This window comes from Camellia sinensis, chromosome 13, assembly GCF_055761805.1.
Source record: "Camellia sinensis isolate YWXY chromosome 13, ASM5576180v1, whole genome shotgun sequence".
NCBI classification, from domain to species: domain Eukaryota; kingdom Viridiplantae; phylum Streptophyta; class Magnoliopsida; order Ericales; family Theaceae; genus Camellia; species Camellia sinensis.
In genome coordinates this window covers 153416851-153443901 of record NC_138973.1, presented here as the reverse complement: position 1 = coordinate 153443901, position 27051 = coordinate 153416851, and the positions used below count along the sequence as shown (strand labels likewise).

Genomic DNA, 27051 nt, shown 5'->3' with positions numbered 1-27051 from the left:
GAGAGAAGTGGAGCTTGTTTTGTGAAATGGGAAAAGTGTTTTGAAATACGTATGAAAATTGGATTATTGTTTCATGAGTGTTGAACACACACATGTGTGGAATTGTATCTTGAATTACCATGTTAATGTTGTTGTCGGGTTTGTGGTCTCATAGTAATTGAGTCTTTAATAGGTGTACTAAATATTTGCATCTAGAGGTTTTGTCCTTGGTCATCGGTGGAGGATGACGTGGTTGTGTTGAATTGCCGTGTATGTAATACACCATTGTTGATTGAACATCATATGTAATGAAATGCTGAATTACATTATATTTGTATACCGGTTGGGGAGAAGAGAGGGGTTGTACTCCAGTGTGTGTGAGAAGATAGGGGATGGACTCCACACACTTATGTGTTCAGCGCTTATAATCAGAGGTATCATACCCTTCCAGCTAGCGCCTGGAGAACTGACGTGCTGATAATCTAAGGTACCATACCCTTCCAGCTAGCGCCTGGTAAACTGGTAGATTGTGGTGAGAAGTGTATCTTTGGCTTACTATGCATATAGCTAGTAGTGCAGTGTTGTTTTGTTATTGTTTCAGTGTATCTGGAAACATTGTGGATTGTATTTGTTACAGTGTTGGAGAGACGAGTTGACTCATTGATTGATTTTATGTATGTAGTTGAGTTGTGATCTTTTTATAGAGGTGTGCATGGATAACTATGATATAATTGGAATTGCTTTGAAATGCCAAATATGTTTTGAAAAGGCACATCTGTTGTATGTGTGGCAAATGGAAGAGTAATGGGCTTAGTGAATCTATTTTTCTAAATAGTTGTTAATGTTATAAAAGATTGGGAACGGGGGTTAATGAAAGGAAAAAGGAAGGATGAATCGCTTATAGCGGTGAATTAAATGATTGTTTTCAAGAAAAGTTCATATATATATTTATGTATATTTTGTATAAACTGTCACATTATTATTCTAGTATGAGAATGGGTGTTCATGATCATAGCTATCTGTAATGTTGTTATTGTTAAGGAACATGTTGAGTTCCCTACTGGACTATATGTTCATCCCACGTTGTTGAATCTTTTTCAGGTGTTTAGCAGGGTGTGCTACAAGATTTGGATCTTCTTATTTGTTGGCCACGGGGCCTCAGTTATGTTGGCTGAATGCCATTGTTGTAAAGGGTTACACCCTTCTTCTTGTACTTTTAATGATGTAAGCCCAAGGGCAATTTATTAAGTTAGAACATGTAATATTTACTTTGCTTACGAATGAGAGTATTGTTAATCACTTCTACTGATTGAATGTATGAATTTATTTCCGCATGTTATCTCTGAAATTGAATTAAGTTAAAGAATTTGGTAATGACTCCGAGTAATAAAAAGTGGGGCGTGACATCTCCATCTTCAACCCTTTTCTCAGGGACTTCAAAAACTTCGTGTTGTTTCTTCCTAGCCATCACTCCAAATTAGACAGGTCCCACTGGGCATGACAAAATATGTTTGTAAAAATCTAGTTTGGGTCAAATCGACAGAGAAACCAAACTTCCACAAACAACAACAAATCAGACAATTGTGGTTGGTGTTCTATGCCTTGACAGTTTCAAGGACTTCTTTGGAGGTTGTAATGTGAAGAAATAAGAGTAAATAAAGTGAAATTTGCTTGAAGAACAAGTAAACTTGCCACTTAATTACAAGAATTAAGTTACAAGTTCAAAATGCATAACAATCGAAAGAGGAAAACTTGGCCACAGAGGCTGAATCTTAGTTGCAGGAATCGTGCAACTTGGTGGCGATTCTCAGTAAGAATCGTGATTCCGCGATTCCTAGACAGAAACGTGTAAGAATCGCGTTTCTGTAGAGAGAGAAACGCGAATCAGTCTAAGATGAGATCGTAAAGGAGAGAGAGAGAGAGAGAGAGAAACCCTAACCTTCGACGTCGACATGAGAGGAGAAAGGGCTTCGATCATCTTCGTCACTCTTGCGATCGTCTTTGTCACTCTCTCGATTGTCTTCGTCTTCGTCTTCGTCACTCTCTCTGTGCTTCTCTCTCTCTCTCTCTTCGTCTCCACTTCTCTCCCTCTTCATTTCTGTTTCTGTTCGTTGTTCTCTGAACTCTCTCTCTCTTCATCTAGATATATAATATATAATATATGTAATTTATCATATATAATAAATATAATAAATATAATTTATCATATATTATATATGTAATAAAAAATATTTAATTATTATTTCTTAAAATATCATATATAATAAAAAATTTTGTAAATTATTATTTCTTAACTTTTTAACATATAATAAATAAAATAAATCATCCAATTATTTAAAACAAATCTAATTAAACCATATATAATAAAAAAAATATAAAATAAAATATCTAATTTTTCTTTTTATTTATTTTAACATAATTTATTATTCCTTATTTATTATAATTTTTATTTATAATATATATCAATTAAAAATAAAAAAATTAATTAACAATAATACATTATTTAAAAAATATAATAAATAAATAAAATAATTAATGTACATGAAAATAAAAATATTTATGAAAAAACTTCTAATGTGCATTAAAATATATATATATATATATATTACCTCTCCCCGAGACGCTCCCAACCTCAGAAACTTCTATCGGCTCACGATTTCCCGCCCCCGCTCCCGCCCCCGCTCCCGCTTCATGCAACTAAGGGCTGAATTACAAACAAACTACTCCTAAGTACAAAAGCTACTTCCAATTAAGTTATATTACTCCTAATTCCACATAGGTTGTGAATTTTGTTGAAGGTTCTTTTCTCTTTGAACTTGTACCTTTTATATGACTTTCAATAGCCATGTTGTGCTGCCACGTGCCTATTCGCCATGCTCCTATAACTGCCCATGAACTGCAACTGCTGCAACTGCCTCTGAATTCCCTTTTTTCCTGGTACTGCCATGTACTACCTCCTCATTCCTCTTTCTTGGGCCATTAACTTTACCTCATTTATTCTTGGCCCTCTTCTGAACGTGTTTGAGCCTCGGTCGACAGAAAATTTTAAACTTTTGGTGTCAACACCTCCTTAACAACTTGCTTACGCATGCGTTGGCAACAAAGATTCTTTGTTTCTTGTCATTTTCTCCTATACTTCTTCTAGATGTTGCCTGAGCTTTTATCATGCGGGTTGTGGATTTCAATAGTTTGCAGGGCAAACTTTGTGCATTCTTCTCTTTTAGTTCATTCCTATTGGAATGAGTATTAGATAATCACCACATAATGAGTCACAGAGACCCATGTTTCAGAGGTACTTCAATCCTACACTTGCCACATTTCTATATGCCACTAGAATCCTGTCTCGAGGTCTTGTATAGACAGAAAGTGGAATGAAATTCCTACCCCCAACCTTCCACACCAGCTAAACAAACGTGCCACCAAGGCATCAAATAAGGGGAGAAGATAATGGTAATGACTAAACAATTTTATAGATGCCTTAGATTTCAAAATCTATTTAATATAGAATTTACTATTTCCTCTCGGTTCGTCTTCTCACCAAACTACTAATTTCGAATGCAAAGAAGTGATCAATTCAAATTATTTTTTCTATCCTCAAATGTATTAGACAAACTTTGCACTGCAACTAACTTAGTAACAGTATTGTTTTGAGGGAAAAAAAAAAGAAAAAAAAACTTAGTAATAGTAGGTATAACCTAGATAGCTAATACGCAGAAAAGTTAGCCCAGTAAATCATATAGAAGACTTGAATATGGCCATTTAGCATGAATACATACATACATATATTTACACACATGAAACTCATCAAAGCCATAACCAAAAAGGTTAAATTCACTAAACAAAACATGTTCCACAAACACAGTAAGTACCATTTAAAATTAAATTTTGGAATCTCTTGTCAAATTAAAAAAGAAAAAAAAAATCAGAACCAAAGAAGAACATTCAACACTACAAATCTAATCAATGTGCTTTTATATTTGTGAAGGAACTATAGGTAGAAACCATCATACTTAGAAGCCTGCTCATAGCTAAAGAACTTGACTGCTGAATTTGGAACAATATGTGCACAATTAGTACCATTGCCTTTAAATAATCCTCTGAAGCCCTTAGTTCTCCATATATATTTCAGGCCTAATGGAATCCATTTTTTAACTAAAATTTGAAGGGGAAAAAATCCCAAAAATAGTTTTAGGAGCAAGTCATCAAACAAGATTACATGTTTCTTAAAAAATAAAAACAAAAAACAAAAATGATGCCAAACAAGCAACTTAAGGGCCACAAAATATTTCTTTGAAACCGAATCCAATGGATTGGGATGTTGACAAACTTGTCGAGTTGAGTTAGATTGAGATCTGAGTTTATAAAACCTAATTATAATCTAATTGCATAAAACCCGGTTCCTAGCACAAATTGGTTGCAACAAAACCTTTTGAGTTGGGAGAAAATTTACAATGAATGAGAGAAAGATCACCTAGAGATAGTCTGTCAACATAACAACAACAACAAAGAAAATTTATGGACTTGGAATCAAGGATCATCATCATCAACGTCATCACCAACATTATCTTTATCTTTATCTTTATCTTCTTCTTCTTGTTCTTCTTGAAGTAGCATCATCATCATCATCATTCTTGAAGTATGCATGCGCAAGCGCATCAAGAGCTGATATTCTTCTAGCTGGATTCAGGCAGAGCATTTCCTGCATGAAAGTAGGCAAATTTAACATAAACTAGATGGTCTAAGAGAGTGAGAGAGAGAGAAAAAAAAAAAACAAGAAGAAGAAGAAGAAGAAAGAAGGATCTTTTTAATATATAGAGATCAGCACATACTCAAATTACAAACAAAAACATCATTTTCATCAGACATTAGCAAGATCAGTAGTCATGAAGTGCAATAGAGAACCAAATCAAGTACAACTAATATAATGTAACATTTTCATGGACGCAAAAGTTGGCACATCACCACATAGGGGGGAAGAGGGATAGAAGTCGAGTATTGACCTCCATAGGCAAACAATTTGGCAAATGGTACCCATCTTCTAGATGAGGACATTGAGTATGTTGGGTGACAAACCCATAAATCTCTGTAAAGTACTCAACAGCATACTTCATTGTACCTCTTTCATTAACTAGGAATCTAATAAACATGAACAATAAACCAGTCAGACAAGGAATATGCGAAAAGAATCTCAAGACATGTGTGAAGTTGCATAATACAAAGGTAATTTCTTCCATTAAGAGTCATAAACTAGACCCTTACCACTGCTAGAAATGTAGCTTTTTGCGTCTATTTTGTTGCGACTGATTGTTTGGCCGTTACAAAAACAAACAAAAAATTGCAATAGCAAATCAACCGAAACAAATTAGGAACAGCAAAAAAATCACTTCATTTTCCTTGTCATTCATGTACGCGATTTATTTTTCTCATTTTCTTTTATTTATTTTCCATTTTACTTAAACCCCCGATTATGTAAAACTTGCCTAGACTCTCGTTTCCCAAATCTGATTTCGCTCGATCGTGATTTGGAGAATCCAAGAGAGAGGACAATTGTCTAGACACAGAGGAGAATCCAAGAGATCGTGATCAATCGTGGTTTCTCTGGCTCGCTCTTCTCTTCCTTCACTTCTTATATACGAAGCACATATGTGAATCGAAGAGAGAGAGAGAGAGAGAGAAGGAGATCGAGGCCATATGATTTGGATCTCTTTTGATCTGAATCGATTTTAGGCCTTAGTGATCTGGATAATCTGATGCAATTGCTCTTCCCTAGTTCGTTAGATGATCTGATTTAATGTAATCTGATGTTATTGTTCTGTTCGATTAGAGCATTGATTTCAGAAATGGAGCAATGACCAAGGGCAATGAATAGGTATGGAGTTCTCTTTCACTCTTTCTGTAATCTCATCTTCTCTCCATTTTTATGGCTAAGGCTTTTTTTTTTTAATGGATTTTACTAGTTTTTAGATTTTATTGTTGATTTGAATTTAGTTACTCTATTACATTCAATATTCATTTGAACCTACTCCAAATTGGAAAACTGAATTGCTCTGCATGTATATTGTTCATGTTTGTGAAATCAACTAGTTCCTATTGTCACCATTCAATCTTCAATTATTGCTGCATTTGGTGAATTTTGTTGTTTTGTGAGTTCAATATATAGCATCTGTGAATTTGCTATTTCATTGATTATCAACAAGTTTGAATTCATTGAGGCAAGGACTGGCAAATTTGAAATTGGAAGATAAAATGTCCTAGTGTTGAAATAAAATAGGACAAATATGAGAAATATATATATATATATATATATATATGCTCAGTTTCACTAACAAATAACTCTTTTTTCCTGATTACATTGTAAAATAAGATCAAAATCTTGCTGTTACCAATTAATTTTACAAGAAATTTACAAATTTGTGTAAAGGTTAGCAATGATATATAAAAGAAACTAAATAAATGGTAAACAGCAGCAAAAAGCCAAATGAGAATCAAATTGCTTAATTTTTTTTATTTTACTTGCATTTCATTTATCTAGGAACACAAGAAGTTAACTCTATTCTTTTTTCTTTTTTTTTAATGTAAATAATTAGTCAAACGGTAACTTTAGTATCATTAAGTTGAAGAATAAAAAGAAAATAAACAACGAATTTCTAAGCTCAGACAGGTGGTCTAATAAGATCTTTTTTGGAGGTTAGGAAAATGTACCCTGCATAGTTTCTATCTGATTTTAAACCCTTTCTGTATGCTTCACAGGAAGTACCTGTAATTTATTATATTATTGTGTAGTGCAGGTTTACGTCCCTTGAAAATACTGCTAGTTATGAGCAGTTCTTGTATATGTAGACACAATCGTATATGTAGGCAAGCTTGTCCTCATGTGGTCTTGATAACTTTAACAGTCTATTTGGTAACCTAGGTGAGAAAGAGAAGAACGAAAAGATTATAGGTGCTGGATGCATCTAGTGGGCAACAAGCTTCAAAAGAAGATGAACAGTATGCCACTATTCGAACAAACATTAAATAGTCCATAATCTGAATAGTGAGCTTATTGATTCTTTTTTTTTTTTTTTTGAACAATGAACTTATTGATTCTGTTTTTGACATTGTGAGGAAAGGCTAAGAATTATGATTATGTTAATAATTGCTTGTTGCTTGTAGTGTTTCGTTTTCTTTTCCTCCAAATGGTGTGTATTGAGATCATGTATTAGATATTTAAGTATTAATTATTATTTTCATTGATACTGCCAACTTATGAAAATCATGCTCAGACGTTAGTGAATATATTGTTAATTCCTTTTTCTTTGGCTTTGCAGGTATGATCAGACGTTAATGAATATATTGTGCAATATTTGTGTTCTGTTAAAAAGGGATGGTGCTATTGTGTTGTTAATATTGTCAGCCTTCCCATTTTACCATGCGTGACACTTCTAGAATATGAATAGTAATTTACTTATCTAGCTTTCTCATATTCTATCTATGATTTTAGATTATTTGTGATCTCTCTGTGCATCCTTAGGTTTGCAAACTTTGAGTTAAAGTTCTAAGTTTTGCAGTAAACATTCAATCGAAATTCAAGCTGAAACCCTAGCATCTTTTGCACACTCAGTAGGCCAAACTAGTGTTACCACCATTTCTTCTGCAAGGTAAACTTTATTGCTAAAGTTCAATTTATGTTTATAATCATGTATAAATTATGAAATATTAAATTCTAGGTTAGTTGTTTGGTGCTTTGGATAGATGATTGATAATAAGGGATTTATGTTACTTGAGCCTTGATTTGTTAAAATTCATACAAAAAAACTTTACAAGAATGATGTGGAAATGCTCAGAGAAGAAATTTAGGGGTTGTTTGGGGTGTCCTAAATAAGTGTATTTTTTGACTTTTTGGACTAAAAAGTTGAGGAAAAAAAGATGGTTGTTTGGGTTAACTTTTTGACTTTTTACGAAAAAATGTGTAATAAAAGATTATATAAATTAGTGTGTAGGAGAAGATAAGGACAGTAGGCAGTACGGCCGTGCCGTCTGGGGGAGTGAATTGATGATAAGAAATGGTTGCCTACCTTTCGAGCATTGCATTGGACGGTGCTGTTCGGCCTGTGGAGGCCATCACGGGTTTCGTTTTGATAATCTGAATTGTTCAATGTGTAGAACTCATCGAGTACTATATACTTGTAAAAAATCACGTTGATTGGATATCGATAGTTATCTGATCGGATTAATTTTTTTCAACTGTTAACCATAACACCATCCATTTTTTTTTACAAAACTGATTTAATCATGTAGTTAGCAATATCTGATTAATGTGATTTTTTATAGACATATAGTGCTCGACGAGTTTTACATATTGAACGGTTCAGATTATCAAAACAAGACCCGTGATAGGCTCCAACGGGCCGAACAACACTGTGTTGTTTGTGCACCCCGCCTGTGCAATTTTTCCAAAAAACTCAGCAACAGTCTGTGGGACGTCAGACTGAGTTGTAATAATTTGCGTGTAAAATTATTTTTATTTTTTTTGGGTGAATAGTGATAACTTTTTAACTTTTTTAGTAAGTTTTTGGATTTTTTTGGGTATCCCAAACCAGGCTTAAATTTAGTACTATTGGAATTGATCGTATAATTTTACATAACTTTTAATTGTAACTGCTTGCATTATTATTTTCCTATTTCCTTTCCATGAGATTGTGATGCATTCACAGAATATTCCAGCATGCTAATTGATTAATTATATAAAAACCAGAGCCCAACCAGTAGTCACTAACTCACTATGAAACCAAAATGGACTAAGAACTTGTTTGTATGCTCAGTTTGTATGCTCCGTGAAAATGGAAATCTATAGACTAGAATAATCAAGAAAATACAGCCATCATGATGAAGAATGATTAAAATTTGGAACAATGCCTTTAATAATTTTCTTATGTCTGTAATAATTAGATAATGTTTCAATTTTGTGATTCACTTAACTGAAAAAAAATCTAATTCTGTTATGTTATCTTTTGTTTTTGTCGTCTTTTTTTAACTGTTTGTAAAAAAAATTATATATTTATATTATTCCTGACTAGACAAATATAAAAAATTAAAAAAAAATTAAATATAATTCACCTCACCAAAAAATATACCACTATAAAAAAAAGAAAAGAAAATTTACTTACATTAAAAATTAGGAAGAAGTGTGGTAGCTCGAATTGGAGGGGCTCGAATGGCTTAAATGGATGTTGGCCAGTGGTCCTCCCGGATGACCGGCCAGACATCCACCAGGACGACCAAGTGAAAGATTGTTTACCGCAGTTGCCACATTTGTCGACCGCGACTATCAACCTTTTCACCGGATATCCACCTAGACGACCGACAAGGTAAATTTCCAGGCAACTTCATATTTGAGCTAAGTGTTGCTCTAAAAATTAAGACCCAAACCTCTATCTCATTTATCAGAACCTCACTAGGTCTCTCTTATCACTCTCTCATTTCTAAAACCTCACCACCCTCATTTTCTCTCTTCTAAAACCCAAAGCAGCGTCTCTCTCTCTCTCTCTCTCTCTCTCTCCATCCTTTGATGGCGAAGGTGATGCAACTTCTCTCTCTCCATCATCTCTTCCCCAGAACCCACCGTCTCTTTCCCAAAACGCACCATTTCTTTCCGAAGATTGCAGATCAAACACAAACCCCTTCTCTCTCTCTCTCTCTCTCTCTCTCTCTCTCCCCGGGTCACAAACCCCTCTTCGCATATCACAAACAAACCATGCCTTCCGGTATTTTCTCGCTCTCTTCCTCATCTTTCTGCTTTTACCCATATATCTGAACAGGTGCTTTGTTGATTGAGACTGATCTGAATACTTAAACATATTATTCTTCTTTTTGGGGCAATAATTTATGTATTTATGAAATTGAATGTGCAATTCTTTTAAGCGCTTCACCTGTTTGATTTTATGTCTTGTTGACCTATTAGTGTACTCTAATCTAATGTCCACTGTTCCTATTTTTTGTTTTCTTTTATTTTTATATTTAAGTGGAATTACCTCCTTTCTCATCCATCACCCAAACATTCCATTAGCTTGCATTATTTTTTTTAATAATGTTTTTCATCTATTTCATTTATTTCTAGTCTTTTATATTTGTATTTTTTCATCTTATTTTACACTTTTATATGCTAGCGCATTTAGGAAGATACCTCAGTGACAGGAAAAAATTTAAGAAAAAGAATATAAAAAATATAGAATCACTTTGGATCACTAACTAAAGTTCTCATTTTTTGAAAAGTGTTCCAGATTTCAAAATGTGCATTCCATAGCGTAACACACCCTGGTATTAACGTTTTATGGTAGCACTGGTTCCATGGTTAAAGCTGAGAGGATAAGTAGTGAGAGAGTTCTTTGATAAACCAAATAACATCTTATTATTGGTTCATGTGCATTCCTATGCTGCCTCACTGCTAGTTTCTGTACATCTTTGCTCATATGTTATTTTCATATTCAGCTTCCCTTTTCTGAATTATGGTCTCATATTGTGACATACAGATTGCCCGCCTCCTTTCACAATGGCCATTGGAAGTACACGCTTTTTTAGTGAAGATGTGACCCACTTTCCTGACATAAAATGTCACACCCCCAACTCGCCCCTGAAAGTTTGGGCATAACCTATGTAGAAAAGGACACTTAACCTGATATATATATAAGGTAGGGGCCTGAACGAAAGCATTGTAGTAATCATAGAATAGTATATAAGAAAGTATGACATCCATTAAGCTATCACTACCATGCCAGGATCACAGATATAGCATAAGACGAATAGACATAAGGAGATACATGTTTGAGAACTAGTTATATACATATGCATATACAGAACCAGCCCCATGGTTGGGCGTATAACAAAAACATTATATGCATTCCTCTTAAGCCAATAACTAGAGTATAAGCCATATTCTAGCACAACATCACAAAAATAAATGGCTTCAAGCAGGTGCCTGGCTATACCTAGGCTGACAAAAGTATGACGACGCCAAGTCTAGGACCGACCTCTTGATTGGTTACCTACAGAAACAGACATAACATAGAGTGAGCTAAGCTCAGTGAACAATAGTACATACATGCTTCACTACTCATATATAGATAACAACGTAAAGGAAACAGTAATCACATAATTAGTCTGATTCCGTATTACTTGAACGACATTGTCGGTTCCACAACTTTACAAATTGGCCATTGGCCTGATAGGTTCACACCTACACAAATTAGCTTTTGGCTTCTTAGATTCATCGGCCTCTTGGATGCACAATTTCACAAGTTGGCCCTCAGCCTCATAGATTCATATTTCACATAGTTCACAAGTCGGCCCTCGGCCTCATAGTCATAGTTTCATGTTTCACATAGTTCACAAGGCGGCCCTCGGCCTCATAGGTTTGTAACTTCACAAATGGCCTTTGGCCACATAGGATCATAACTTCACAATTCCTTTTGATGTTTTCATAATTTCACAATGTGTCTCAAATTCATAACTTCATATTGGTTTCTAAATAGCATACATATTAAACATAACGTCAATAACAATAATGATTAACGTGATTGAGGTACATCGAGTACTATTACTCACTGTGTTGCGGCGGGGCACTAGTTCCTCTTGACGTGCTTCCTACACACACAAAGATTCACATTAGTTCCTCTTTTTCTTGTTAAATAGTTCCTAAATCACATGCTTCGAATGAATTTTCAACCATATTATCAAAAAAATATTTTAAAAATATCAGAGGGTCGAGCACGCAAAACAAAACCAGCATGCTTTCCGACCTGGGCTGCACGTGCGGCAGCCCCCTCCGCGCGAGCGGACATGGACAGCACGTGCGGTCCCCCTCCTCCGCAAGAGCGGCCGTAGACAGTAGGCAACCCAGATTTTTTTCCTCTTCTCCGCACGTGCGGCCATGGCCCTGTTTGGCAGTCCGAAAATTCTGAAAAATCCCACTTTTGGTGAGCATCAACAAGGTCTAAATTAGATCCTTTAATTGTCAAAACAAGGTTCCAAAATCATTACACATACATGATGATTCTCAATATAAACTAGCTCTTAACTTCACAACTCAATTTGATTCATCAAAACTTTAAATTCATAACTACCATCCAATTCCTTTTTCCTTGATTATTCTCACATATATATATATATATATATATATATCTACATAGAGCCATATGTTTCTATATTTGAGTTCAAACATAACAATTCAAGGAAGTTAGACTACAATACTCAAAGATAGGACGATCTTATCAATTATGTAACATAAACACATAAGATTCCTTATGTCCATAAACATAGCACAATTCATAAGTAGAATTACATGAGTTTGGCATGGGAACTAAAGATTGAAGTAGAATTCTACACAACACTTAAATTAGATCCCAACCCAACCCATTGATGAGCATATCTTGATAATCACACAAGAATCACACACAACTCTCCATTACAACCCTAGTAGCTCCCATAAGAAATTGACAACCCTTCCTCACAATTGAAAGGAGAATTTTTACACATGGTTAAGGGAAAGTTTATGCAAAATTAATTTCACATACCTTGGCTTCACAAATCTCCAAGATCCTCCTAATTAATCTCACCTCCTTCCTTGTTGACCTTTCCCTTTTCTTTTATTTCGTTTTTTTTTTTTTTCCTCTCCGGGAGATACTTCAAGTTTTGATCACACTTACTTGAACTTATATAGATTCATATATAAAGCATATAAGACAAAATTCAATCGTTTAATCATTCCGAAATTGAAATTTCGTAAACATACTTAATATTACATAAAAATTATGCTGATCACAGATATATAATCAATTTCAGATAATTAAGCCTCTAGGACTTCCAATTTCTGATTTAACATTATAATGGTAACAGATGCTTTTCCTCATTAAACAGATACAAGTTCGATTCATAAGGCTTCTAGACTTAAACTTAATTTCTCATGCAGTGTCATATTAAGCATTTGTAAGCACAAAATAAAGACTAAAATATAGCAGAATCACATGCGAGGGTCGGGTTATTACATAAAAGACCCTGAAATTCTGTTTCTTTTTAAGGACTTAATGGCTGCATGTTGGGATGAGCTTCCAGATACACTCATCAGTGATGCAAATAAGGCTTTTTCTAAAAATACAGACGACAAGGCTGCCCAAGAAGCTGTGTGGCAAATGTTTTCCATGCAGCTGAGGCAGTCGAGGAGTTTAGTGGGATACTCGTGTCTTTGAGGATGGCAATTGATGACAGCACTGGATTGGGTGGCGAGGTGACATAAATTATATGGGAAGAATGATTTCTTCTTTTTTTTTTTCTTTTTTTTTCCGCTCAAGTTCTTGTGGTCTAATGATTTAAAATTTTGCTACTTATTGTAGGATGTAAAACCCTTGCTGGAGGAATTTGTGAATGCATTGCGTACAATCTATCAAAGATATACTGCATATTTGGATGCTTTTGGGCCAGACGAGACCTATTTGCGTAAGAAAGTTGAGACTGAGCTTGGAACGAAAATGATACACTTTAAGATGAGGTGCAGTGGTGTTGGTTCTGAGTGGGGAAAGGTATTGTAGTTTTTGCACATGGCTTTCTTGTCACTGTGTTTATTTAGAGCACTCCAGTCCAGCCATACCACAATATGTAAGTTTTATGAGAGCCTATTTTGCTTGGTGTGTGAGATTTAAGGTGCTACATATTGTGGGCACCTAACCAATTACTATAGTTCTTTTGAAACAGACATGAAAGCACACTAAAGTAAACATCAAATTGTGTTTACAATCAGCTTGTCTTTTAACTTACGTGATCTGTACATAATTGCACGTATGCAATAGTGTATAGTGTTAGTTTGGGTCTATGTTTAGTTTGGGCAAGTTTAGATGAAGATTAATTTTTTCAGGAAACTCAGATAATTTGTTCTGTGGGAAAACCCCTTCCTTAAATAGTTTTGTGTTGTCTTAAAAAACTTTACATACTGAAATAAGTCAGTAGCCTTAAGCTGCTCCCTTTTTTTGGCTGTACATGAAAGGGTAGCTTTGCCCAATGGTAATGCTTACCATTAGCGTCCTTGATGCTATGGATTCTAGTCACAGAATAGTCTCTCCGAAAATGGGTTAAGGTTGTGTACATCTTGCCCTTTCGAGATCCTGCTTTAGCAGGAACCTTGTGTATTGGGCTGCCCTTTTTATGAAATTGGTCTAGATCCTTAAATGCAAGTGTGGTGTGACAATGTCTTGACCACTAATTACACCAAATGAATATCAGCTATCCTTAATTTTACGACTCATGCCTATAACCATTCTTCTGTGCAATATTGTGAAGAATATAAAGTTTGTTTGTTTAATTATTGAATCAGTTTCTTTTCTGATTGCAGGTTACAGTTCTGGGGATTTCTGGACTTTCAGGTTCCTATGTTGAGCACAGAGCTTAGTTTCTTGGAGATAGTTAAAAGCATCATGTCTTCATGTTGTCTTTTCTCTTGGGGAACTTTATTCATGTTTGTTCCTCTTTCAGACATTATACTGGTGTTGTCATTAATCTTTAAATAAATCCAGTTTGATCTCATGTGCTCTACTTCTTCTTTTCTTTTCTTTTCTTTTCTTTATTTTTTTTTTTAATGAAGTTTGGTGAAACTAATAATTACAACTTAATGTTGCATATAACATCAAAAAGCTCATGTAAGGAAATTGGTTTCCTTTGGGTTAGAAATGTTTGTTTGCCATTAGTTTGTCCTGTCATTTTGAGTCATTGTTGATAATAATTTGTATTTTACAGTGTTTGATTACCTTATGTAGGAAGAGTATAGCATCATTTAAAGTAGATTTATATTATATGATGCTGATGAAGGATGGTGAAATTAAGGAAAATTGTACTCGAACGAGAAAATTTTACACTACAAAATGTCCATCTAGAGTGATAAGGCTTGATTTTTTTTTTAATTTAAAAAAAAATCTCTATTTGCATATCAGGAGATATTCGAGTGAATCCACTTTTAATCCTTAAAAAATAAAATAAAATAAAATAATAAAAAAAAATCCTGTACAATGAGATTAAAGATTGAGAATGAGTAAGCTTATAAATTCATAGGCACAAGAGGGAAATCATTTAATAGAAAATAAATTCAAATGCCATGGTGGTTCACAGTGAGATCACCATGTCAATTCTGGGAAGAAAAAATGGAGTAACATAACTAAAAAGTAGTTGATGTTAACCAACATTTCCTTGGTAGGGATGTGGGAAAGAACCCTACTTTATTTGCATGACAAAAAAAAAAACAACAACAACAACAACGGTATAATTCACTTTGCCAAGTTACAGAAGAAAGAATCCTACAATTTAAGGGAATCTTTTTCCTTCACAAATCAAGATCCAAACACAACCTTATGTTACGAAAGAAATGAAATATAAACCATAAAAAACCTGTTCCATAAATATACAAAAGATCAACTATTCAACCATATGAAATATAAACCAGCAAACACTGTTTTTTCAAGTGTGCATGTATGTAGAATTCTCACCAATCTAAAGCACCTTGAACCTGAGCTCTGAAGCATTCAGCAGTCATCAATTGTTAAAGAATAGCATTATTATTGTTGTTATAACTGATTGCTATTTATCAAGTTCAAGAGAATCAAACATCTTTCCAAAGATGTGGATGCAATAACCATAAGGTGTCAATAATCACCTAGCTGGCTATTAAAAAAAAAAAAAAAAGAAGAAGAGTTTTCTTATCAAAAGGGCAAGCTGATCCAGCTCCTCAAACATTCAACACAACATGTGTATGACCTGAAAACAGAGTGAAAGTGAATGTAAACCACGAGATCAATTTGTTGAATCATTTAGACAATAATTTTAATGGAAGATAGTTATACTTACTAGTTGTGTTTCCCATCATGGAACTCAGCATTTTTTGATGACTTGAAAGTTTTCAAAAATTCTGTAGCCTTCTGTACTTCTTGCTTCTACCTTGACTTGTCCCAATTGTGTTTAGCAGCCAGTATCTGAATTACGTGGGGTAATGCTCGGCCTACTGCATCAGTGTCTAAAAAAGCAAGCCAAGATCTCCTAGCGATGAAATCTATTGTAGATTCACAGTACTCATGCCTAGCATGGTATGCCACCTTAGCTTCTAGAAAGGGATATCCATGGGCAAGTCGCTTCCCCAAATGTTCATTCTAGAAATAAATAAAGGGTTTACACAGTCAATTAGCAGGAACCACAAATTACGTGCATCAGTGATACAATTCCATCATGGTACACCCCAAGTATCCAAAAACTGATCTAACTCTGCTAGTAGGATTGTCATGCATAACTTCAAGTACTGCATAGGATTGTCATTACGGAATTATAAGAAGTATTCCACCTCAATGAATTGAAGGGATTTATCTATAGATAGGATTTCATCAAAACAGAGAAAAGAAAAAATTCACCTAAACTTGATTTGGTATTCTTCCAATGCAAAACAAAGAAATTGAGAATGAGACAGTGTCAACATGATGTTTGCTACCCCATAAAGATAAATAATTACATATTCTAATGGTAATAAACCATTAATTGAAATGTAAATAATCCAAGTATAATCCCCAGGTGTGCACCACCACACTCGTTAGCCAGTGATCTGAATTTAGAAACAATTCAATATGAAGTTTGTTATATCCACATCATGAGCAAATGGATGGGGATGTATCTAAGATGCTACATGTAGGTTCTGTATCAATCCACAAACAATTAATTTCTAGCCAAGAATCTTGATGACTGAGAAAACAGATAGTAGAGAATCATATCACTAGTTCTGTTTAAATAATTACAAGAAAATTAATGAACTACATATAAATCAACTCAAACCACTTCCTTCTTCTGCATGTGAGTATCTCCCATAAAAAAACTAGCACATGAGAAACTATGAGAAAAGTGTTTCTCGTGTGCTAGTTTTTGAAAAGTGTAATCGAGCAGAATATCTTGATCTATTTATTGAAAAGTGTTTCAACAAAAAAAATAGTGAAGTACAACAAATATCAATTGCCAAAGTTATGTCACAGACTGACAGCTTAAACTTCTAGAAGAATATAAAATAAATTGCAGAAAAAAATTACAGTAAACGACTAAGACTTCATAGGGAAAAGAATGCTAGAAGTACAGAATGAAGTATCAAGCAAGGGTGTCAAACCTGAGCAATGGCAGCCACCCGTTCAGCCAAAGTACCATATGCATGGGACAAATGCTTTGTTGTGGCAATGTTCATCACTCCTGGCACAACTTTGCCACTATACGACTTCTTCATGCGGACATATTGTTGGGCAAGCACCGTAAAAGATGCAGGGTCATATCCATCTCCACCAATAAGACGTAGGTTGTATGTCAAACATTTGTTGGTACGACTCAGCTTAGCAGACTTGGTAGCTGTATCAACTGCATCTTCTGCCATGCTTACTCATGTAAAGAAAACACAAGTTTCATTAGAATAGACTGACAGGAAAAAGTTGCTTCACACTTCTAATATTGATTTCACTATAAATTAAGGTAACATAACATGCTGTTATATCTGCTACAAATAAGCCATAAAGAAGGGGCATAGAACTAGAAGTGCTAGCACAATGTGTATTTAACTAAATTCAGGGACATGATTGTACAAAAGCATAAAAAAGAAGATCCCAGTGCATACAAGTTTCAGTTTCCAAAAACTGATACAAATTCAACAACTTACAGGGAAGCCTAGATCAGCCAATATAAAATGTACCCTCTGTATGTAGTCCACTTTCCACCAGTAATCGTGACTAAACCGGGGTAATCTTCGCATACAGCATGATCCCTGGAAATGCTCTCAGTGTTCTTTGCTCTAGGATCTGTTGCCAATGGGCGAATACCACTCCAAGCAGAAAAAACATCTACACGCCATACCTAAATTGTCCTGGTATATTTTTAGTATCCACGAAAAACTGAATAATTAAACAAAATAGATGACACCTAGGTTGAGTCACATCAACATAAATGGACCAGAATAAAACTAAAGTTCTCCCTAAGAAAACAAAATTGAAGTAAGAAACTAATGAATTTGTAATGATGTCTTGACATGTATATGAAAAATATTTAAAACATCAACCATTATTGCTTCTTAACAGCATGATTGTATTGGCAAATATCCACCAATACAAAAAACTAATTGGTCCACAGACCTGGAAGGCAACCAGACCAAATAAGCAAGTTAAGTCATAAATTTGAGATCCCAACTTCTTGAGGTATGCCTAGACTTGAGAAGATCTCTAGTATGGGAAGGAGCTACTAAAATTGGAAAATCCACAGAATATTCTTCTCATCTTCTGTGACAAACTATAAATCAATGAGTATTTGGATCACTTGGATAGCATTACAAAACTATTTACACCTACAAGTGTCAGCAAAAACACATGCAAAGATGCAGAGAGTCAGATAATGCTCAAAAGGCTACACAGGCCAACACATTCTTGCATACTTCATACATCCTTAGATATGCTTCAATATTTTCTTTTGGTTAATGTAGGTGCAAAATATTTAGGTTACATTATCTCAAATGCATACCAATTACACACAAATTGAACAGATTGAAGGATGACATGTCTTAAGCTAAATCTGCACAGAAATGGCTGGCATTTGTTTAATATGTGAGTGCAACATGTTTCCAAAGACTAGGGAGCCTTAGCCATATAAAATGGTGAGGGAGATGCTTATAGAATCTATCAACTTTCATCACTAGGAGATATTTAAGTATTGAAAGGGTTCAAACTGCAAAAAAGCTACTATAAGATCCTCTACATAGTAACATTTCAGCATCAACAGTGGATATTGAGGTTTCAATGGGCATTTCATTTGATAAAAAAATTGAGATGCATATCTTGAGCATTCCAGTCTATAAGCTACATTATGCTATGGGATCAAAAGACATCTGCCATGGAGTTTGCTTTAAAAATAAGAGATAGGTAGCAACATTTAAAGCTGGGCCTATAGTCCAAATGGTAAGGACTGCACAGCATAATCTTGACACAAAAACTTGAGGCTCACATCAAAGAAAATGATATCAGATAGATAGCAAAAGTTGAACTTCAACCAACAAAAAGAAAGAAACTTCTTATTCTTCAGTCCAACTCCATTTAGAATACGATAACACAGAGACAACCAGATAATAGGGTATATCTTCAGGCTTTGTTTTTCATAATTCCACAAAGATTTACCGAGATGACCAGAATTTTTTTTATTTTTTATTAAGAACAAACTTCACCAAAAATCCCATAAAAAATAACTTTACAAAAAACAAATATTTGGAAAATTAGCATTCCATGCAAGATATAGATGAGCATGCACACACAAAACGAAAAAAATGCACAAACCTTAACATTAAGGTAATCACAGATTGCATCCAGTATAAATTCAATCTCATCCTCATTTGGTTCTGGAAGCATTGTAATGGTAGTGCTGGAATCCGTAGTGCCAGCAACCATTCTTCCCAACCACGGCAGCATGAAGACAACACATCCATCTTTTGTTGTGGGAACGATTAAACCCATTCCCTTGGGAGAATAGTAATCTGGTGACACAATATGAACACCACTGCTTGGACAGATCATAGGTTTTGCATCATTATCAGCCATTTTCCTCACAGAATCACAGAATGGCCCAGCCGCATTCACAACAACTTTTGCATATGCATCAAACTCTTTACCTGCACAATTTATCGAGCAATAAGGATCATATAAAATCGAATTAATCATATTGATTACCCTATTTAAACCAAAATTCTAAGCATTGAAACCACGAACACAAAAGCAAGAACAACCAATGAGGGAGAGAACCGTTAAATAAACAAGCAAAAATCATTTGTGTTGAGATGGGGATATTTTTTTTCTTTTAATTTTCTACAAATAAGTTAAAGCTCAAACACTCCTGCCACTTCCAAAACAATGTTGAATAACAATATGCAAAAGAGCATAATCACCACGTGTGGAGAACACCTCACGCACATATAGAAGCTGTTAATGATTTTCTTTAATTAATCCAGATATGTAGTTGGTGCCCCTAAGTCTTGACATATATACTAAAATAGGATAATCAAAAAAAATTAATAATTAAACTTGCATGTTGCTACATCCATAGGGCAGGGTCAAATGTGATTGAGTGAAACATACTTGGAAATCATGAAACAGAATGGTGCAAAATATCATAATGGCGCAAATCTCGAGGCTTGAAACTTTATTGTATTTCACAGTGGTAAAAAGAATGAGACAAAGTTTAGAAGTTTAAATCTTCATGTTGACAATAATATGCCAAAACATAGTGCTTATCATACCTGTCAGATTGTCTCGAATATGAGCACGCAACCTTCATCTTTCAGAAAGGATATGACTTCACAATGGTTAAGCACAGCTGCACCTGCTAATGCAGCAGTGCATGCTAGCCCAACATTAACTCTCGAGTCATTCATTTGTCCATCATAATAAACCACTGTGCCCTTCAAGGTTCTATCTTTGCCCTTCCTTGCAAGAGTGGACAACAGTTCAACAGACTCTTGTGCAGAACAATATCTGGACAGGTGCAGGAGGCGTGGTCCTGCAACCAGATCATACAGTTTCAAGCCCATCCAGAAGTACACTGCCTCAAACCAGTTAAAACACGGTGTCATGCATGGCAAAGCATTGCATAAGTGTGGAGCATTCTCAATAACCTGTTTACGCTCCTCGAGAGCATGGAATACCAGCTTCAATTGTCCATAGTCTAAATTAAAAACTGCTTTCTCTAAGTACCGAACTCCTGAAAATGTTGTTTAAATGAGTACTAACAATAAAAGAGGAATTTGACAATATTAAAGAATGTTAACAAACAACAGCAAAATAAATACAAGAACGATACGAATAAAAACTTCCTGAGTAATAAAGAATTATTTGCAGAAGATGAACAACTTTCACTACATTCATAATTTATTTTGTTATAGATAAAAGCAATCTATTAGAGTGCAAAAGAGAAAGAAATCAATGATAGTTTTGTCACTTCAAAATAAAGCAGTTCCAAGAACAACTGTCAACCATAATGTCTAGATAATCCACATATACAAAGTGTAATGTCTGATGCCAGATACTATGACACCATAACGATGTTTGTTTTTCCCCTTTGTAACTAAATCATGAAAACCCCACAAGCTGGCCTGTTATAGAAGGAAGGCTCCAACTCATGATCTCAGCCTTCTTGAGACATAGTCCGCGACCACGTTCATGACGTAGGTGGTTGGTGGAATATTCACTTGAAGATTGTCAATTGAGTCATTAGAATTTGATTAAAAGTCTATCAAAATATATTGCTTTATTTTCTTACTTTTAAATGTCCTTAGGTTTTAAGGGACAAAAGCTTGAGGCTTGAGTTGTTAATAGTGTTTGAAAACATTTTTAGATGTTTTATGATTCTAGGATCAAAATCTTAGGCCTAAATCCATATTAGGTAGGGTAGTTTTATATGTTAATTACTTGTCTTTAGGGTTTTTGTATTCCCTCAAAATGGCTTCTTAGGAGAAAACCGAAAAAGGTCTTGACAAAATAATAAACGCTTTAATTCGAGCCTCGTGTATTGAGTCCCCCATTTTTTAGATTCCCACAAACTTCATCCAACTTTCTTGGTTTTAGAAACCATTGGCCGTTGTTCTAGAAATCATTTGACTAGGGTGGCCTAGGATTGCTACCTAAGTTTGAAATTACATTATTAGCATTACACTGTGACCAGTATAAAATTATAGCAGGTATACCAGTTGTGATGAAAGAAATGCCTTTTCTACTTCTTTGAATATCTTAATTGTGGAGAACCAAATAGGTTTTTACTTTGTTCAAGTTGAAGATGGTAGAAAGATAAGAGAGAGGTCAAAATACTAAAGGAATGTGGATCAAAGTTGTGAGAGCCATGATGATCTAGGGTCCAACACATGTTATGGCCTTAGAACAAAATAATCAAATTTGAAACGGGGAAGGAGAAGAATGATTCATATTCTTGATACTTGTAATAGCTTGTTAATTTGTGTTAAGATATGTAAATTTGAAACTAATAAGCTAACTGTTGTCTTTAAAAAATTCAAAAATAATGTGTCTTGTGCTGTATTACTATTATAATGATTATTAAAAATTAGAAAAACTATCATATTGCGCTAATGAGCTCTAAATGCAAACTTATTTGGAGTTTGGGGGATGATAACTACTCACATGATTCTAAAGATACTTGACAGGTTAGGTTGTTGTCACGCCCCAAGCCTCGTGACAATGCTGCACACTCATCTAAATAAGCATGCAAGGCTAAGAGTCCAATCAAATAAACCAACAATATAAAATACACAAATTAAATCTTAAATTATCATAATGCCAAAATCCATAAATAATAAACCATCCTTGTCATATGAAATTATCCACCAAGTTCACTACTATAATCCACTAACAAACTAGTAACCCAAAGTAAAGTAAAATCGTTGTCCTACTCTCAGCACTCCCACAAGTAAAAAAAAACGCGCACAGCTCTACTCCTCGGAATCTAAAAAAAAATAAAATAAGGGTAAGCTAGACAGCCCAGTAAATAACCAACCATCACTGCTAGCAGGATCAAGTATACAAAAAAAAAAATAGTCGATAACTAATAAATATATTTTTGCTACAATTAAATAAATAAACAATTATTTCGTAAGATAGTTTCATAGCTGAAAGTAACCAATGTAGCAATAAAATTTAATTGAAAAGACAATGAGATAATTCTAAGTAGTTTCGTGGTTCAAATCGATGGTTTGATATTCAGACGGTTCAATGATTCGATTTACAAAACCTAAGTCTTGGTGGCTACGGTCATTTAGCCCATGACAAAGCCCAAAACTACACATAGGCCGGTGGTAAAGCCCCAAAAGAAACTAGTTTCTGTGCCAATAAATAACCCCCATTGGCTAGAGTCCAAATCATAGTCAGACTAGAGTGATGTTCAAACACAGCTTTTAAATAAAATATTCGATATTTTCAGAATAAACATTTGGTACAATTTTCAGAATAGTTTCACAGAATATTCAAAGAATTTTCATAATAATATCCGATGCTATTTTATACTTGACCTATATTTTATTTTAAGAGAACAGGAAGGCTATAAATAAATAATTATAATTTCAAACGATTCGGTAGGAATAAAAATGAACTAACAGTGATAGAGGGTTACTTACCTCAAACAACTAAAATAATATTTCCCAAGCTAATCTCAAATTACCAAGATCCACCTCAATCTCACAAACCTAATAAAATATTATACCGCATAAACAATTATTATTTGCACCCATCCTTCTTTTCTTGTAACAACAATAAAATAAATTAATCCAATAATCTACTAGGAACTCCCACAATTCAGCATCAAAACAAAGCTACCATGGCTTCAAAAATTCCCAACCTATATTATTCTATTGTTGTTTATATACATGTATAAATTTGTAACTGCTTGCAGTCAATCCTGTATCCCACCAACACACCACCATTAAACTTAACCCATCACATATCAATCTCAAAATATGAACCACCCAAACGGAATGCAAAATACACTCTAAAATTGAGCGAAACCGACACCCCCAACATAGACTACATTAATATATTTATTTAATCATATATGCCCTTAAAATCATCTATTGATATATTAACTGTCACGCCCCAAACTCGCCCCTAAAAGTTCGGGCATGACCCATACAGAAACGGACACTTAACCTGCTATACGTAATATATGGGGCCTTGGCGGAAGCACTAAAATTTAACATAATAACAAACTCCATTGAGCTACCTCTAATATGCCAGGATCACATGCATCATATACATTATAATAACCAGTCACAGGCCAAAATTATACTGTGAGCATCAGTCATATAGATATACATATACAGCCCCAGCCCTAAGATTGGGCATATGCAAAAACATTGAAGTCATGTACATTTAACCTTAAATGAGTAACCAAAAAAAACAAGACCATGTCTTAACAAAGCTTCACAAAACTGAGTGATCTCGCTTAGTGCCTGGACTCGTAAAGGTTGACAAAAGGGGACGAACGTCCTGGTTGGTTACCTACAGGAACAGACATACGGAGGGTGAGCCAAGCTCGGTGAATAGTAATACATAAATAAAATACTGCTTAACTTGAAACATTGTATAATAGAAATACACATGGATTCATAACATCTCAATATTTATTGAACCATAAATTGTGTCTAATATGCTTTGGAAATAAGTGAGGATAGACATACGAACTAAATGCAACTTTTCAAATGTTCCTGAAAATGGGTCTCCGCTCGAGCGGACCATGCAATTTCTGAAATTCTACAATGCCAAGTAAAGTTCCAACCTGGTATTCAAAGCTTCAAACATGTACTTTCGTATACTAATGCAGCATTCACAATGCGAGTCTGAATCTGTTCTTATTCATTATAGACTTAGATCTTATCATGAAACATATTGGCTTGAATATAATGGTTTGGATTAATATCCTTGTATAATGTGGCACAAACCCTTAATCATGGTGGCACGAAGCCCATTAACATAGTGGCGCAAGGCCCTTAGATACTTACCAAGCTTCAAAACATATACTTACTAAGCTTCAAAACACATACTTACTAAGCTTCAGAACATATACCTATCAATCTTTAAACATATGCTTACCAAACTTTAAAACATATACTTATCAATCTTTAAAACATATGCTTATCAAACTTTAAAACATATACTTATCAATCTTTAAAACATATGCTTATCAAACTTTAAAACATATACTTAAGCATACAATGCAAAGTCCACATGATTTGTCTGAGTCTGTTTCACTTTATAGGCCCTTTCTTGAAACATATCAGCTTGAACATAATGGTTGGCTTAAAGCCCTTGAATGGTGTGGCATAAGCCCTTAAACATTGGCATAAAGCCCTTGGAAGGTGGCATAAAGCCCTTGAAAGGTGGCATAAAGCCCTTAAACATTGGCATAAAGCCCTTGCAAATTGGCATTAAGAATGCCCTTGTAAATTGGCGTTAAGCCCTTGTAAATTGGCATTAAGAATGCCCTTGTAAATTCTTGTATGAACTCAAGAGGTGTCTCACACGGGTTCTAGCGGTGATTCACAATGTAGCACTTAGTCCCGTGTAGCACTTTGTTTCATAACGTAGTTACTTCCATCGTATGGCCAAAGGCCCATAATCTTAAAGAATGAAAACACTTCATTTTTCCTCCTTTCTTTATATACACACATCAAAACATAACGTAATTACATATAGTGTATAAACAAGGTGTTAATGACAATCATTAGCTATATATACGAAGCAGATAATGGTACTACTACTCACAGTGCTATAACAGAGTGCTTGTCCTTCTCAGGTTATGCCCTACACATGTAAACAACTTATACATTAAGGGCATCAAACACAAATTCCAGAAATACTAGAGGGTTAAGCACGTAAAACAGAGCAAACAATATTTGCAGCATGAAGTTTCAAACCTACTTCTCCAACTCAATATATATATATAAAAGATTACTAGTCTTACAAAATACATTATGGAATTTATACCCATTCCTCTTCTATTCAAAGAAAGAAAGGATTTTTATGAACATTTCCATGTTCCCCAAAACTCCTTAAATTTCTAGTGTTTCCACTAAAAACCAAACATTTCCCCATCCCCATAAGAAATCCTATTAAATCATTCTCTTGATTTAATAATTAAGCAAGCCCACAAATATTTAGAAAAATGATTTGAGATTAAACCCATTCTTGAAAACTTCACATTTTAGGTCACAAAAATTAATATCAACACAGTCAATACCATCCCACATAATCATCACAATTCAACATATCTCAAAAGGAATTCTTAAATTCCATTTCAACATTCCATAATCGAATTTATATCATCCACATTATCAATAAATCTTTTCCCCCAAATTTCCCCTTTATTAAAACATAATTCACAATGCATTTAACAAAGCTCAATCGCAAAGTTTAAACATAATTTTCAAACATAACCAAATTCCAATTAAATTTGAACACATCTAATTCAACCTACCACTTTCATGATTCAACTATCAATTTGGGCCAAATCATGGATTATCATCAAAAATCAACCTAGGATTTCTAAGAAATATACAAATTTCAAATAAAATTTTAAATCTTCTTAACCCATTACTTTTTACTTCAAATCTTCCCATTAATTAGGCACCCTAGGTCCATAACCCATAAACCATACTCTAAACCCCATAATAGAATCCCAACATACCTCAAAAATTTCGAAATTCCAATCGGTAGAAAGTGGTGATCTCCTCTTATTCTCCATGCTTGATGCAAGATCCATGGTTGATTTGTTGAGAAAAGTGGAGGAAATCAAGGTTTTGGGAGCTAGGGTTTCGGACATGGAAGAGGGAAGAAGAAGAGAGGAAAAGAAAATCTAAGAAATGACTCAAAAATCACGTTTTTGAGCTGCTGCCCCGCACATCGCCGCACGTGCGCCGCATTTCCCGCACGTGCGGTCCTGCTTCCAGCACAGATATGAAAACTTCAAACAGGCGTAACTCTCTCATCCGGGCTCCGTTTAAGGTCATTCTCGTGTCCAAATTGTAGCCCCGAAAATAAGTTTTCCAATGGTTCTAACCTCACAACCAAATTCTAAATGTGGAAAAAGAAAAGGGCAAAAGAGTAACAGCTGATCGTGGGCGATTTGGTCGAATTAAAGTTTTTGGTCCAATCTTACCTCACCATCATATTACCACCACAATCAATACTCCAAAATAAAATAGGGAGGTTCCAAATACACTAATAAAAATGCCACAGATATAAATCACTTTTCACAGAAAGCAAGTAAATACACAGAATAACAAATCGAAAATATACTAGAAACAGATATGAGGGTCGGGTTATTACACTAACACTAAATTCATAGATAGAAATACAATAAAATAAATCTTACTTAAGTGATAAATAAAGCAAAACCACCACTCTATGAATCCTCGCTCTTCTTTTTTTGGTTTTGATTTCTTTTCTTTAACTTTTTCAAACCCTTGTTGCCTTCTACCTTCCGCAGCATCCACGAGCCTCTCTTTGTTTT

At 34.6% G+C, this 27051-nt stretch overlaps 1 pseudogene across 1 annotated transcript; it reads left to right on the top strand.

Moving 5' to 3' along the window:
- The first annotated feature begins 2639 nt into the window (after positions 1 to 2639).
- On the top strand, positions 2640 to 14529 carry LOC114270907 (succinate dehydrogenase subunit 5, mitochondrial-like; annotated as a pseudogene). The gene is made up of 4 exons (XR_014349799.1): positions 2640 to 7619; positions 10491 to 13240; positions 13347 to 13532; positions 14339 to 14529. The product of XR_014349799.1 is annotated as a succinate dehydrogenase subunit 5, mitochondrial-like (transcript).
- Positions 14530 to 27051: the final 12522 nt, after the last annotated feature.